This window comes from Cygnus atratus, chromosome 3, assembly GCF_013377495.2.
Source record: "Cygnus atratus isolate AKBS03 ecotype Queensland, Australia chromosome 3, CAtr_DNAZoo_HiC_assembly, whole genome shotgun sequence".
NCBI classification, from domain to species: domain Eukaryota; kingdom Metazoa; phylum Chordata; class Aves; order Anseriformes; family Anatidae; genus Cygnus; species Cygnus atratus.
This window is the reverse complement of record NC_066364.1, coordinates 29,625,241-29,639,537: the sequence shown is the minus strand read 5'-3', so window position 1 is coordinate 29,639,537 and position 14,297 is coordinate 29,625,241.

Here is a 14,297-nt window from a genome sequence, read left to right as displayed (position 1 = left end):
ATCTACAAGAAGGGCCGGAGGGTAGACCCGGGGAACTATAGGCCTGTTAGTTTGATGTCAGTGCCAGGGAAGCTCATGGAGCAGATTATCTTGAATGTCATCACGCGGCACTTGAAGGGCAAGCAGGCGATCAGGCCCAGTCAGCATGGGTTTATGAAAGGCAGGTCCTGCTTGACGAACCTGATCTCCTTCTATGACCAAGTGATGCGCTTGGCGGATGAGGGGAAGGCTGTGGATGTGATCTACCTTGACTTCAGTACGGCTTTTGACAGCGTTTCCCACAACATTCTCCTCAAGAAACTGGCTGCTTGTGGCTTGGATTGGCGTACGCTTCGTTGGGTTAAAAACTGGCTGGATGGCCGGGCCCAAAGAGTTGTGGTGAATGGAGCCAAATCCAGCTGGAGGCCGGTGACTAGTGGAGTCCCCCAGGGCTCAGTGCTGGGGCCAGTCCTCTTTAATATCTTTATCGATGACCTAGATGAGGGGATCGAGTGCACCCTCAGTAAGTTTGCAGATGACACCAAGTTAGGTGCGTGTGTCGATCTGCTCGAGGGAAGGAAGGCTCTGCAGGAGGATCTGGATAGGCTGGACTGATGGGCTGAGGTCAACTGTATGAAGTTCAACAAGGCCACGTGCCGGGTCCTGCATCTGGGGCGCACCAACCCCAAGCAACGCTACAGGCTGGGAGATGAGTGGTTGGAAAGCTGCCTGGCAGAGAAGGACCTGGGAGTACTGGTTGATAGTCAGCTGAATATGAGCCAGCAGCGTGCTCAGGTGGCCAAGAAGGCCAACAGCATCCTGGCTTGTATAAGAAGCAGTGTGGCCAGCAGGTCTAGGGAGGTGATTGTCCCCCTGTACTCGGCTCTGGTGAGGCCGCACCTCGAGTACTGTGTTCAGTTTTGGGCCCCTTGCTACAAGAAGGACATGGAGGTGCTCAAGAGAGTCCAGAGAATGGCGACGAGGCTGGTGAGGGGTCTGGAGAACAAGTCTTATGAGGAGCGGCTGAGGGAGCTGGGGTTGTTCAGCCTGGAGAAGAGGAGGCTCAGGGGCGACCTTATCGCTCTCTATAGGTACCTTAAAGGAGGCTGTAGAGAGGTGGGGGTTGGTCTATTCTCCCACGTGCCTGGTGACAGGACGAGGGGGAATGGGCTAAAGATGCGCCAGGGGAGGTTTAGGTTGGATATTAGGAAGAACCTCTTTACTGAAAGGGTTGTTAGGCATTGGAATGGGCTGCCCAGGGAAGTGGTTGAGTCGCCATCCCTGGAGGTCTTTAAAAGACGTTTAGATGTAGCCCTTAGTGATATGGTTTAGTGGAGGTCTTGTTAGTGTTAGGACAGAGGTTGGACTAGGTGATCTTGGAGGTCTCTTCCAACCTAGACTATTCTGTGATTCTGTGATTCTATTCATTAATAACACATTGTTGTTGTTTGTTTGCTGTTTTTTGTTTGTTTGTTTTTAAGATGGATTAAAACCACATATTTTTTATTTATTTTATTTTTAACATATATCTTCCAATTTTTCTTTTGTAGTGATGGTAAAACCTACTGGTGTGTGGAATTCTTTACAGACTATTGAAAGTTTTAAACAAGCAAACAAACACACAAAAAAAAGCACACCAACCGTATTTTCTATGATAAATGAAAAATACCGATAACTCTAAGCATTAGACTGACACAAAAATGTATGTCACTTAAATGAACAATTATTATGCAATTTAATTTTTGCATCATATTGTCGTACTTTTTCTATTTGTTCCTACTCTCTAGAGTCCCAGGTTATTTAACCATCCATTTGTGCAAGATCCTTCTTTTACTCTACTACTGACATGGAAGTTGTATAGTGATTCTCGCTCCTTATGAAGCACTGATTATTTGTCCTTCTTCAAAGATCCACAGAATTGAAGACAGCATGGCAGAGACTACTGAGGTGCCTCAAAGGTACAAAGGCAAACAAACAAACAGAAACAAAAATAAATCAGCAGGACATTTTCTCAATGTACAAAATGACTCAGTCTTATATGCCAGTTCTTAAATTTAGAACAGCAATTAGACTCATGGCTATCTGAAGCAGCAATATATCAGTTTCCAGGATTTGGAATTGGCAAATTACTTTGCTTCAAATGCTCTTCAACCTATAAACATAAATAGTGAATTTTTCAGTGGTATAAATAATAATGTATACTTTATGTTTCTTATTTAGATAAAATTATCATTATTAATAATAAGTAATAATAATAATGGCATTTTTAGTCTTGTGCTCCTATTTGGGAATGTTGTCAGGTAAAAGTAGATCTTTGTATGGTACAGTGCTACTAAGTCCTTTTTTTAATTCTGAAACTAAGTGGTTTGTCACGCCAGATCACAGAGTTTATTTCTCTTTGCTCCTTTGTAATGGTGAGAAATCATGCCATTAAAATATTTATATTTAGAGTTAACAGTTGCATGCTCACTAAACAAGCACCATCAATAATTTTCACTTTGATGCTTTTTATGATAATGCAATGTAATTGGATTCAGCAGTAAATCCAAACACAGCTCTGAGGCATTGATTTTCCAAAAGGTTCTGACAAAATTATGCAGTAAGAAATGAAGCAGCAGCTTGATGAGGCATATCATAAAATGATTTTAAAATATGGTTATTGAGCAGAAGATATCACTAAGTTGATAGTTTGTTGCTGAAGACAATCCTGGCAGGGACATCTAAGGAATTAATATCATTTTCTACACTGACCCTTTGTAAATGTACATTGGCAGACAGAGACAGTGTCTTTCATTTGTTGACACTGACAGGAAAAATGTCTGTCAGAGGTGTTGAGTGATAGTTCAAACAGAAATCAATTAAAAAAAAATACAACTTTGTATTTTTTTCTGTTAGGATCTAAACATAGTTCTTGCAAATAGATGAGTCATTTTGGACAGAGGAACACCAATTTATGATGATTTATGTTTATGCTAAATAGAGCATATGGTTTATTAATGCTATGAAATGATTTATAGCCTCCATGCATCTATGTCACTAGTATGACCTATAAGTACAGTACACACTATTCAAATGAAGCTTTTAGTTCTCACGCAGTTCAAGGTGTGTGATTGCCCTATGCATACCTAGAGAAAGCCCTTACCTGGAAAAAGAAATAATGCTTTCTTAGGTTTCTTACAGGTATTATATGTATAATAAGTATAAATCTCTCTCTGGTGAAGAGAGGAGCATTTTCCAACTTGAAACTTAATTCTACAGTAGTTCTGCTATAGTCAATACAGCTTCTTAGAGGTAGGAATGGGGTGTCTAATTGCTGTATGTTGAATGTATCTAAATTAGTTTTTAATCATAGGATATATAACAGCATCAGCAAAAGGAAAGACACAACATACAGATTTTTGGCAACGACAATATTATTAAACTTCTGGGTATAAAAGTTTCCATTGTTACAATAAATTATGAAAAACAAAAAGGGTGATTATTCCAGAATTAACTTTTTGTTTTCTGAAATTAAAGATGGTTTCACTTTTAATTAGAAGAGATCAGTTATGCAGTGAATTTTGAGTTATGTTGAATCTTTAAAGTTGTTAAGAGATGTCTAAGCGTGGGTTTTGTAACTTCAAGGTTTCCATAATTAAATCAGCAGGAATAAAGTCTCAGACAACATAAGAAATAAGTATAGACAGTCGTATTCATAATTGTGTATGATGTTCAACAAGTCTAAGTGCAAGCTGCTGCACCTGGGTTGGGGCAATCCCAGACATGAGGACAGACTGGGTGAAGAACTCATTGAGAGCAGCCCTGCAGAGAAGGACTCAGGGATTCTAGTGGACAAAAGACTTGACATGAGCCAGCAGCGTGTGCTTGCAGCCCAGAAAGACAACTGCATCCTGGGCTGCATCAAAAGCGGCACTGCCAGCAGGGTGAGGGAGGTGATTGTTCCCCTTTACTCTGCCCATGTGATGCCCCACCTGGAGTTCTGCATCCAGGTCTGGGGCCCCCAGCATAAGAAAGACGTGGGTCTGTTAGAGTGGGTCCAGAGAAAGGCCATGAAAATGATCAGAGGGCTGGAGCACGTCTCCTATGAAAAACAGCTGAGAGTGCTTGGGATGTTCAGCCTGGAAAAGAGAAGTCTCTAGGGAGACCTTGAAGCAGCTTTTTAATACTTAAAGGAGGCTTCTAAAAAAAGGCAGAGAGCTTTTCTCTCAGTCAGATAATGACAGGTCAAGGGGGAATGGTTTTAATCTAAGAGAGGGGAGATTTAGGTTAGATGTTAGGAGGAAATTCTTCACTCAAAGGGTGATAAGGCACTGGAACAGGTTGCCCAGAGAAGCTGTTGATGACCCATCCCTGGAGGTGTTCAAGACCAGGTTTGACAAGGCCCCGGGCAACCTGATCTACTGGGTAGCATCCATGCCAATGGCAGGGGGGGTGGAATTAGATGATATTGAAGGTCCCTTCCAACCCAAACCGTTCTATGATTTGATGATTCTAAGTTGACCATGAGCCAGCAGTGTGCCCTTGTGGCCAAGAAGGTCAATGGTATCCTGGAGTGCAAGAGGAAGAGTGTTGCCAGCAGGTTGAGAGAGGTGATCTTCCCCCTCTACTCTGCCCTGCTGAGGCCACACCTGGAGTCCTGTGTCCAGTTCTGGGCTCCAAAGTACAAGAGAGACATGAAGCTACAGGAGTGAGTCCAGTGGAGGTCTATGAAGATGATTAGGGTACCGGAGCACAGCTCTTATGAGGAAGGACTAAGAGACCTGGGCCTGTTTAGCCTGAGGAACTGAAGGCTGAGAAGAGATCTTATGAATGTATATAAATATCTTAAGGGAGGGTGTCAAGACAATGGGGCCAGACTTCTTTTGCTGTGATAGGTTTAGAGGTAATGGGCACAAACAGAAACACAGGAAGTTCCATCTGAATATGAGGCAACCTTTACTGTGAAGGTGACAGAACACTAGAACAGGTTGTCCAGAGTGGTTGTGTAGTCTCCTCTGGAGATACTCAAAGCACACCTGGACATGATCCTGTGCAATGTGCTCTAGGGTACCCTATTTAAGCAGCTAGGTTGGACTAGATGATCACCAGAGTTCCCTTCCAATCCCAACTATTCTGTGATTCTGTGATATTTCTCTATACATGGCAACAAGTATCATTAATTTTCTAAAAACAAACAAACAAAACAAAACAAAACAAACAAACAAACAAACCAAAACAAACAAAAAACAATAGCAAAAAAAACCACAGAGAGAAATATAAGGTATCTGAAAGAGAAAAATACAGGAAATGCCAGGCAGGATAACACTATATTTTATTTTTAATACAATTAATGAAACTTTGTTTTCTTTAATTTAATGGGAATTAGGAAAATTCCATTTAATTATAAGGTATCAGATAAAGATATTATGATTACTAAAAGTTTGCATATGGAGGCTGAGTCCTACCTCAAGTTTCTAGTGGTGCCAAAAATAATAATAACAACAACAACAACAAAAAGTATGTTTTCAAAGATTGTGATTACAGCCCCAAAAGGAGGGATGATAGGAAGAAGGTGATTATTTAAATTATAGAGTGGGAGGTTATAAGTAGGAGACCTACACAAATGGCTGTTACCCAGTCTGAAGTTTGATGCTGATGTCTAGAGGATAATTAAGGCAGAGCTTCAAAGGATGAGGTAGATGAAGGCAGTGATGATGATGATGACACAGCAGGAAACAGTAGAGATGAGGTCTTAATGGTTTTCAATTTTAAGGTTACTTTACGTACTAGAAAAATAAGATAGAAATGATCTTATACTATCCAGAGAAACAGGCTTTGCAAATTAATTAAATAAATAATAAAAATAAATAAAAATAAAATAAACAAACAAAACCACCACAATTCTTGGCAAACTGATTAATCTAAATAAATTAGACCAAAGGAGAAGGGAAGTACTCTTTTTTAAAGTCTCAACCTATAAGAGAATTTTATTCAGAGATCAGAAGGAAACTTGAGGTCAGGAGGGGATTTTCCATGAAATATCTATCTCTAATTACACTGAAACTTTAACTTTAATGACAGCATTCTAGTTGTCTATCTAAATTCTCTACTGACAGAAAAAAATACTCTTCAAAGGGTAATATGCAACAATTCCACAAAAGAGAATTTCACTTTTGTGCAACCTTGTGTATATTTGATAAGAAATTATATTTTTATATTTGACAAAACTTGGGAGCACATTAATATTCCTAAATAGGGAAAACATACAGTTTAGTTGGTATGTTATCTAAAATATCTCTGATGGTCTGTTTCCTAGAGATGAAGTCTATGTGTTTTTTTTTTTTTTTTTAATATTCCCTAGAAAGCCTAGCAAGCACATAAAACAACTTAGTGAATGTGGTTAAAAGTTGTTTAGCAGGCTGCGTGCAGTCAGTCGTAGGTTCAAATATGTTTTTCTTGAAGTGTCAGAAGTGAGAGAGAATATCACATATATGAAACCATAAATAAGTCAAAAGACATGTAGTATCAAGTTCAGCACAACATGTCTGTATTTGGCAATCTGAATTGCTCTGTTGACCACATCACTACTCTGTAATAGCCATATTAAATGGTTAATATGGTTAATGGTTAATGGTTAAAGCCATATTAGGCTAAATCCAGGTTTTAAAAGAAGATTGTCCTGTTCAGTTTTCTTGAGTAGATCATTCTATTACTATCTCACTTTCTATATGAATGAAACATGATTGTAGATCCACAGACAAAACAAAATAAACAGGCTACACTAAAGGGATGCTTAAGACCCCAATGTATTTGATTAAATAAAAATAACGTTATTCTATTTTGATGAACGACTTCAATTTAAAATTAAAAACACGGAGGTAATTGTATACATAGTACATTAGGTTTAAGATGGTTGGTCTGAGTGTATTGTCACAGAATCATAGAATCATAAAATCACAGAATTATAGAATGGTTTGGGTTGGAAGTGTTCTTAAAGATCAGATGTTCCAACCCCCCTGCCACGGGCAGGAACATCTTCCACTAGACCAGGTTGCTCAAAGCCCCATCCAGCCTGGCCTTGAATATTTCCAGGGATGGGACCTCCACAGCTTCTCTGAGCAACCTGTTCCAGTGCCTCACCACTCATAGAAAAAAATTCCTCCCAATGTCTAATCTAAATTTATCCACTTTATTTTAAAGTCATTGCTCCTTGTCCTACCACTACATTCCCTGACACAGAGTACCTAGCCAGCTTTCTTGTAGGCTTCCAGTACCTTTAGGTACTGGAAGACTGCCATAAGGTCTTCCCAGGGCCTCTTCTTCTCCGGGCTGAGGAGAATCCCAACTCCCAACTCCCAACAACAACAATTGCAACTCTCTCAGCCTGTCTTCATAAAAGATGTGCTCCATCTTTTTGATCATCTTTGTGGCCCTCCTCTGGACTTGTTCTAACAGGCCCATGTCCTTCTTGTGCTGGGGACCCCAGAGCTGAACACAATACTCCAGGTGGGGTCTCATGAGAGCAGAGTAGAGGGGAAGAATTACCTCCTTCGACCTGCTGATCACACTTCTTTTGATGCAGCCCAGGATATGGTTGGCTTTCTGGGCTGCAAACATACATTGCTGGCTCATGTTCAGCTTCTCATCAAGCAACACCCCCAAGTCCTTCTCTTTAGGGCTGCTCTCCATCCATTCTCCACCCAGCCTGTATTTGTGCTTGGGATGGCCCTGGCCCATATGCAGGACCTTGCCCTTGGCCTTGTTGAACCTCATGAGGTTCACACAGGCCCACCTCTCAAGCCTGTCAAGGTCCCTCTGGACCTCAAGGGTCCCTTCCCTCCAGCATGTGAACCACACCACACAGCTTGATGTCATCGGCAAACTTTCTGCAGATGCACTCAATCCCACTGTCCATGTCATCAACAAAGATGTTAAACAGGGCTGGTCACAATACCAACCCCTGAGGAACACCACTTGTCACTGTTCTCCAGCGAGTCCACTTGAACATCGAACAGTTGACCACAACTCTTTGAGTGCAACCATCCAGCCAATTCCTTACCCACCAAGTGGTCCATCTGTCAAATCCATGTCTCTCCACTTTAGTGATATGGTTATAATGGGACACAGTGTCAAATGCTTTGCGCAAGTCCAGGTGGACGATGTCAACTGCTCTTCCTCTATCCACCAATGCTGTAACCCCATCTTAGAAGGCCACCAGATTTGTCAGGCACAATCTGCCCTTAGTGAAGCCCTGTTGGCTGTCATCAATCACCTCCTTATTTTCCATGTGCCCTAGCATAGTTTCCAGGAGAATCTGCTCCATGATCCTGCCAGGCACAGAGGTGAGACTGATTGACCTATAGTTCTCTGGGTATTCCTTTTTTCCCTTTTTGAAAATTGGGGTTATGTTTCCCATCTTCCAGTCACTGGGAACTTCACTGAACTTCAATAGCTTCTCAAATGTGATGACTTTGTTTTGTTTTGTTTTGTTTCCAAATAGCAACTTTCTCACTAGTTTTCTATGGACTATTTTATTTAGCTAGACTGTTGCTGTTGACTGCTTTCTAAGACTTGTGAAATCTTTTAGTTTGCACATTTCAATACCACTAGCAGCACTACTGTTTCAACACTGCAGGGTTATAAACATCTGTAAATCACTCTTTGTTCCATCTCCTTTCTTATTCTATGAATTAATAGCTTTCAATTGCAATTCTTCAATGATGGTTGTCCACTTTATACCCAGTAACAAATCTATCTTTATGATGATGAGTCATTTTAATTAAATTTTTAAAATACTTAATTCAGAGGAGAACTGTCACATCAGGCAAGGCAATCTCTTTCCGATGCTAGTGAGCAGACTAAAGCTGTCTCATATATACAGACATACATTACATAGGGCTACTCAGGTTGACAGTTACGTATTTGTACCAGTGAGCACACAAAGGATTTTAAATGCTACCAAATATGAAAACTTATTTTTTCCTGCTATACTGATAACTCCCAACAAGATGTATATCAGTGAAAATAATATATTTTTTCCTTATGTCTTCATATGATCTGGGTAGTTCTCAAGTCTTCACTTCTAGCAAATTTAGACTATTTGGCATATGAAAAGACAAACTTCCTAAGACAACTCTTAATTCAGTACATTTAATAACTTTTCTAGTACTCAGGACTTTTACAAAGAGAAAAATCTGTGTACTGGAAGGGTCTGTAGTGCATTAGAAAAAAGCATAACAAAATGAAAGATAAATTCACATAGAGACAAACTTTTAATTGAGTTGCTAATTTACTATTTACACAAATTATTAAGGGAAGTGGGTAATTCTATATCTCTTGACACTTTTAATTTATGAATGGATGCCCTTTTTTGGAAATGCTTTAGCTATGCATAAGTTAGTGAGTTTAGTACAGGACTAAAGGCATCAAATTCTACGGTTTATGTTAATCAGCAAGTCAAATTAGATAACCCAATTGTGTCTTCTAGAATTAAACACTCGTTGACTGCATAAATGCATTTATCATCCCATTAAATCAAATGGTTAGCACTTCTGCTGAAGTGTTAGCTTCTTCAAAAGGAAAAAAATGTCACCAAATTCTGCTCTGTGGTGTACTCATAAACTTAGTGCAACTGACAAGAGAATGTGCTCTGAAGCTACAGTAATACACCTGGATTCCCAGAATATCTGATAAAGTAGGTAAAACTTGTAGTTGATGAGGGAGAGGAGAGCTGTTGTTTAAGAAAATAGTAAACCAGTGGCTATAAAAATTATGATACCAGATTCCCTGGAAACATGCTGAAAGAGTCAGAATGCACAGAGAAAGAAAGGCACACAGAGAGAAAAATGAGATGGATTACCCGAACAGTGAATCTTAAAAATAAGCTTTCCTGTAATTGGGAGAAAATTTAAGCATTCCATCTTGACCATCAGGCTATTTCATCCAGCTTTTCATTATTCAGACAAAGTATTGTCACCAAAATGAATTCATCAATGTAACAGAGATAAATGATCCAACACGGAACAGACAGAACTATCTTCCTGTTCTTATGAAGAAAATTGTCTCTTTGCGCTATTATATCAGTGACAAAGATGTCTGGACTTTATAGGCATCTCTTTCCATTTAGTCTGCCTTAAATATTAATGATGCAATGATTTAACCTCTCTGTACTAGGTTCAAGAAAGAGTTTAAAAGCACTAATAAGGAAAAGGTCTTTTTGAAGTATAAAATAATCAAATTAGTTTAAAGATATGGCTAGAAAGAATTAATAAAAAGACAGTAGGTTGAAAACAAACTGAAATACACTGAGACTGCTTCCAATCTGTCTAATTGTTCCAGCACAAATTGCATTAGGCTATAACATTCCCCAGGGGATGGTCTATATGGAAATCCCAATTCTGATCACAAACACTGGCATCACTACTAGTCCTAAAAATCTCTGGGGAAAGAAAAAAAATATATATATATAATAAAAATAAATAAATGAAAAAATAAAACCAACAAAAAATAAACTAAAGGCAAAAGAAAGACATATGAGGCCCATCTTGCATCTAACAGTAACTGTCACAGTAGTGGGAAAGAAAAAAAAAAAAACTGAATTCTGAAGCCGAAATTCTATTTAATGTAAGTATTTTAGATAATGAATAATCAGACAAACATAGCAGAAGTAGAGTTTCTTACAGACTTTTCTGTATTGTTTCTCTCACCATTGCCTCTGAAAATCAAACTGTAGTTGCAACAGAAAACTAAAACTTATCAGCATTTTAAATAAAGTAGGCATAGTTTCAAATGTGAAATGGCAAAGACACTTCCATGATTACTTTGCAAGCCAGAATCAGAAGTAATGAAAGACAAGATTCGTAAGTTGTTCAGCTCTTGAGATGTGACTCTGTGTAAGAAATTCATTTGGTTTCCTTTTAATGAACCTAAGTTTGAACAGTAGTCCGAATGTCCAACAGGGGAGCAGGGATAAGGTCTTTATCTCAAAGTATAGACTTCTCGTATAGGCCTTAGATAGCTATTTCAATATGTCGTCTTACCTCAGGACATATTGAAAATCCAAAAACAAACAGATATAAGTATACAGGAACCTTTTTTTCTTCTTCTTTTTTATTCTTGTTATTTTTTATTCTTATTATTTTTATTCTTGTCTGCAATGGACAAACAGACATGGAGAGGCAACTCTGTGCTTTGGACAGGCAATATGAAATTCCATCATTGTCTTGGCATGGAATTGCACAGAACAGCAGATGAAAGTAAACATCTGTGCCTTTTCCTTTAGTCAAGTAACTCCACTACTAAACTCTTTGAAGGGAACAGTAGAAGTATATCACCCATTCAGTTATTAAACAGTTATTGCCCTACTTCATTTCTGTTGTCAAAACTGTGAGGCTGCATTTACACTCAGGTGGAAGAGTCAGTGCTCTCAAAATAGCCATAAAAGTCTGGAGGCTTCTCAAGCAGACTCCTGCACTTCATTCTCCTCCTCCATTCACTTCACGTGAAACCTAGTGAATAACAAACAAACAAACAAACCAAATAAGCAAGCAAACAACAACAACAACAACAAAAACACAAATAAGTTAGTTCTGTAAAGTTCTAGATTTTAAGTACAATTTCACTTTGAGCCTTTCAAAAGCTGGCAAAAGAAGATGCCTCATTCCTTTCGCACTGGCTAGAATACTCACTACTTACAATGGTCTGAATTTAAGAGAAAGTTTTATTGGTACACCACAAGTTGATTGCTCATATTTTTACTGGGTCTAGTGTGAAATATTCTGCAAATTTGTTTTGATGCAATTGCTATGCAGTATCAGATAGCCTTTTCCTATTTTAATAGTATGCTACTTATTCCCTTGAACAGTCTAACTTGTGTTAAAACACAAGTCTCCGTGTATGCAAAAAATAAAAATAAAATCTTAACTTCTGATGAAGAAAATTGGACCTTTTGAATACAAAGAATTTTAGAAAAGGTGATGAATGAGCCCATGAAGACCAGAGGAATGTTTGTTCCACAGCTGATATAGCCATAATTCCTGCACCTTCTTCAGGATGGTGTCTAGACAGGTGTTTTCCTTTTGACTTTCAAAAGTAATACTTTCCCAAAAAGTACAAAAGTCTCATCATGAACATCATGTAACAGAGGCACAGCTATTGATAAAAGACAGGACAGAATGATGAAGCTGTTGGATGATTTTAGCATGTGATAGAAACAGTAAAAAGAGTCTTTTTATTGGCTGACGTTTGCTGAGGAAAATTTAAGGATGGATTCAAGGTAAAAGTGCTTAATAGCTGGTTCACCAAGTGAGTTCCCCTCATGCCACGCCATAATGTGAAACAGAAGAGGTACCCTCCTGGGTACATCTCCTGTTCCCTTCATTACCAACATTTCTGGAGGAAAAAAAAAAAAAAAAAAAAAAAAGGCACAATGTTTCAAAAGCAATAAACAAAATATATTTGGGAGGACAGTTCATCACAGAGTTATTCTTAACCACGTCATCAAATCCAGAGTGTAGTAAAGGATTTAATTAAATATAATTCAGAGATAATGAACATAATAATGAACAGAGTATCATGTAGCAGCTATTTTGCAGAAGGAAAACCTACTATTATTATTATAACACCCAAAATTGCCAATCATGAGTTGTCCTGGGCATTATTCCAATGTCAATGATTAGTAGGTGTCTCAGTCACATTTTTAAGAGCTTCCCTTAAAATGTATGTAGGTCAGAACCCAGAGGTGACATACAAAATCTCTAATAAATTTCTCTGTCTTTTTATAAATGAAATGGCATTTCTGAAGAGGCCAATTAAAGAAAGAGAGATTGTGTTGCTCTTAAATATTTTCTTAGTGGCAAGTAATGGATTTATGTATTAATTGTATCTATGCTGCAAAGAGCACTTGTCACAGTTCCTAACAGAAGCTTTCATTTAGTCTTTCAGCTCAGTAAGATTTTTCCTGTTAACGGTATCTCCCTCTTGCTAAGAAATTAGACTGTGTCCCAGCTTTGTCTACTTTAACATATGAAATTCTTCTTCAAACATTTCACTAAATCACTGATAGATAACATATAAGTAGTGGTACACTATCAATTGAAAATGAGTGACTCAGTTAAGAGGGGGGTTGAGAACAAACATTGATATTGGGAACAACTTTCTGAATGAGAACAGGGAAGGGGAAGATAAGGAGGAGGATGGTGGAAAAAAATCTGAAGTTTAAGGAAGAGGGAATAATTATTTAGAAAATTAGGCCAAAACCATCAAAACTGGACCTGTGAACACTTGAGAACTCAGAATGAATCACTTACAAGAATGCAAAGAAATAATCAGCTGTGCAAGAAGAATTCTACTGAAATCAAATAATGTATAGCATAGTGAGCATATTGAGAGATATAGTCAGATTCCTGTTACTTTCTTTTTCAGTTAACAGTGATTGTTAGGGATAAAGTGAAAAAGAGAGCTATTGAATGAAATATTATGTTCCCTGGTCATGGATAAATCTGAAAACAATTACTGCAGACTAAAAACATACGTGCACAAAAACAGATATGCACAATATCCGATGTTATAGAGAATATTTTAAGATAGGCATTTCTCTTCAAATTCCTAAAATAAAACTTCAGATGAACAGTCATGGACGATTTGAAAAAGCTGTCATAAAAAATTTTGTCTCTCCATAGGCAGAAAGGAAAGACAGATGCAATGGAGCTGTAATCTACCCCTAAGATCAAGAATAAATAAAGCTAATAAATGGAAATAGACACAACTAATGTGCAAGATTGTCTAAATGTGCCACATTCCGCTACAGCAAATTCCTCGAAGCCTTTTTTTTTCCTCTTACACTTTGGTAACACAAAAGCAACGTCTACACAGTCAAAAGCAATTGCTAAAAAAAGGCTCATGGGTGGGATCCAGCTTGCAGAATAAGGTCACTACATAGAAAGCTAGTTATCTGAATCTCTCATTAGTCTGTGGAGATGTCAGTATGATTAGCAGGGTGTATTCAGCTCAATCTAGAACACAAATTGTGGGTCACAAAAATGATATACCTGATGAGAGATGAAGACGTGAATAGCTCCAGTTTAACATTACCTGAAAACCTGAACTATGGCTTAGATATTTGCTAAATTCAAAACTAGGCAGTTCTTTTATTCAGTTGGGTTGAGGTGATTCATAAGTTATTTGGCTCTAATCAAGCAAGGAAGAAGACCTCCTACCAAAATGTCTCGAAAATTTAGGATTTATTCAAACATAACATTTGGTCATCTGCTCAAACATGGGCTCTTTTTTTTTTTTTTACTTTTTTGATTATTATTATTATTTGCATTTGAGCTAACCCT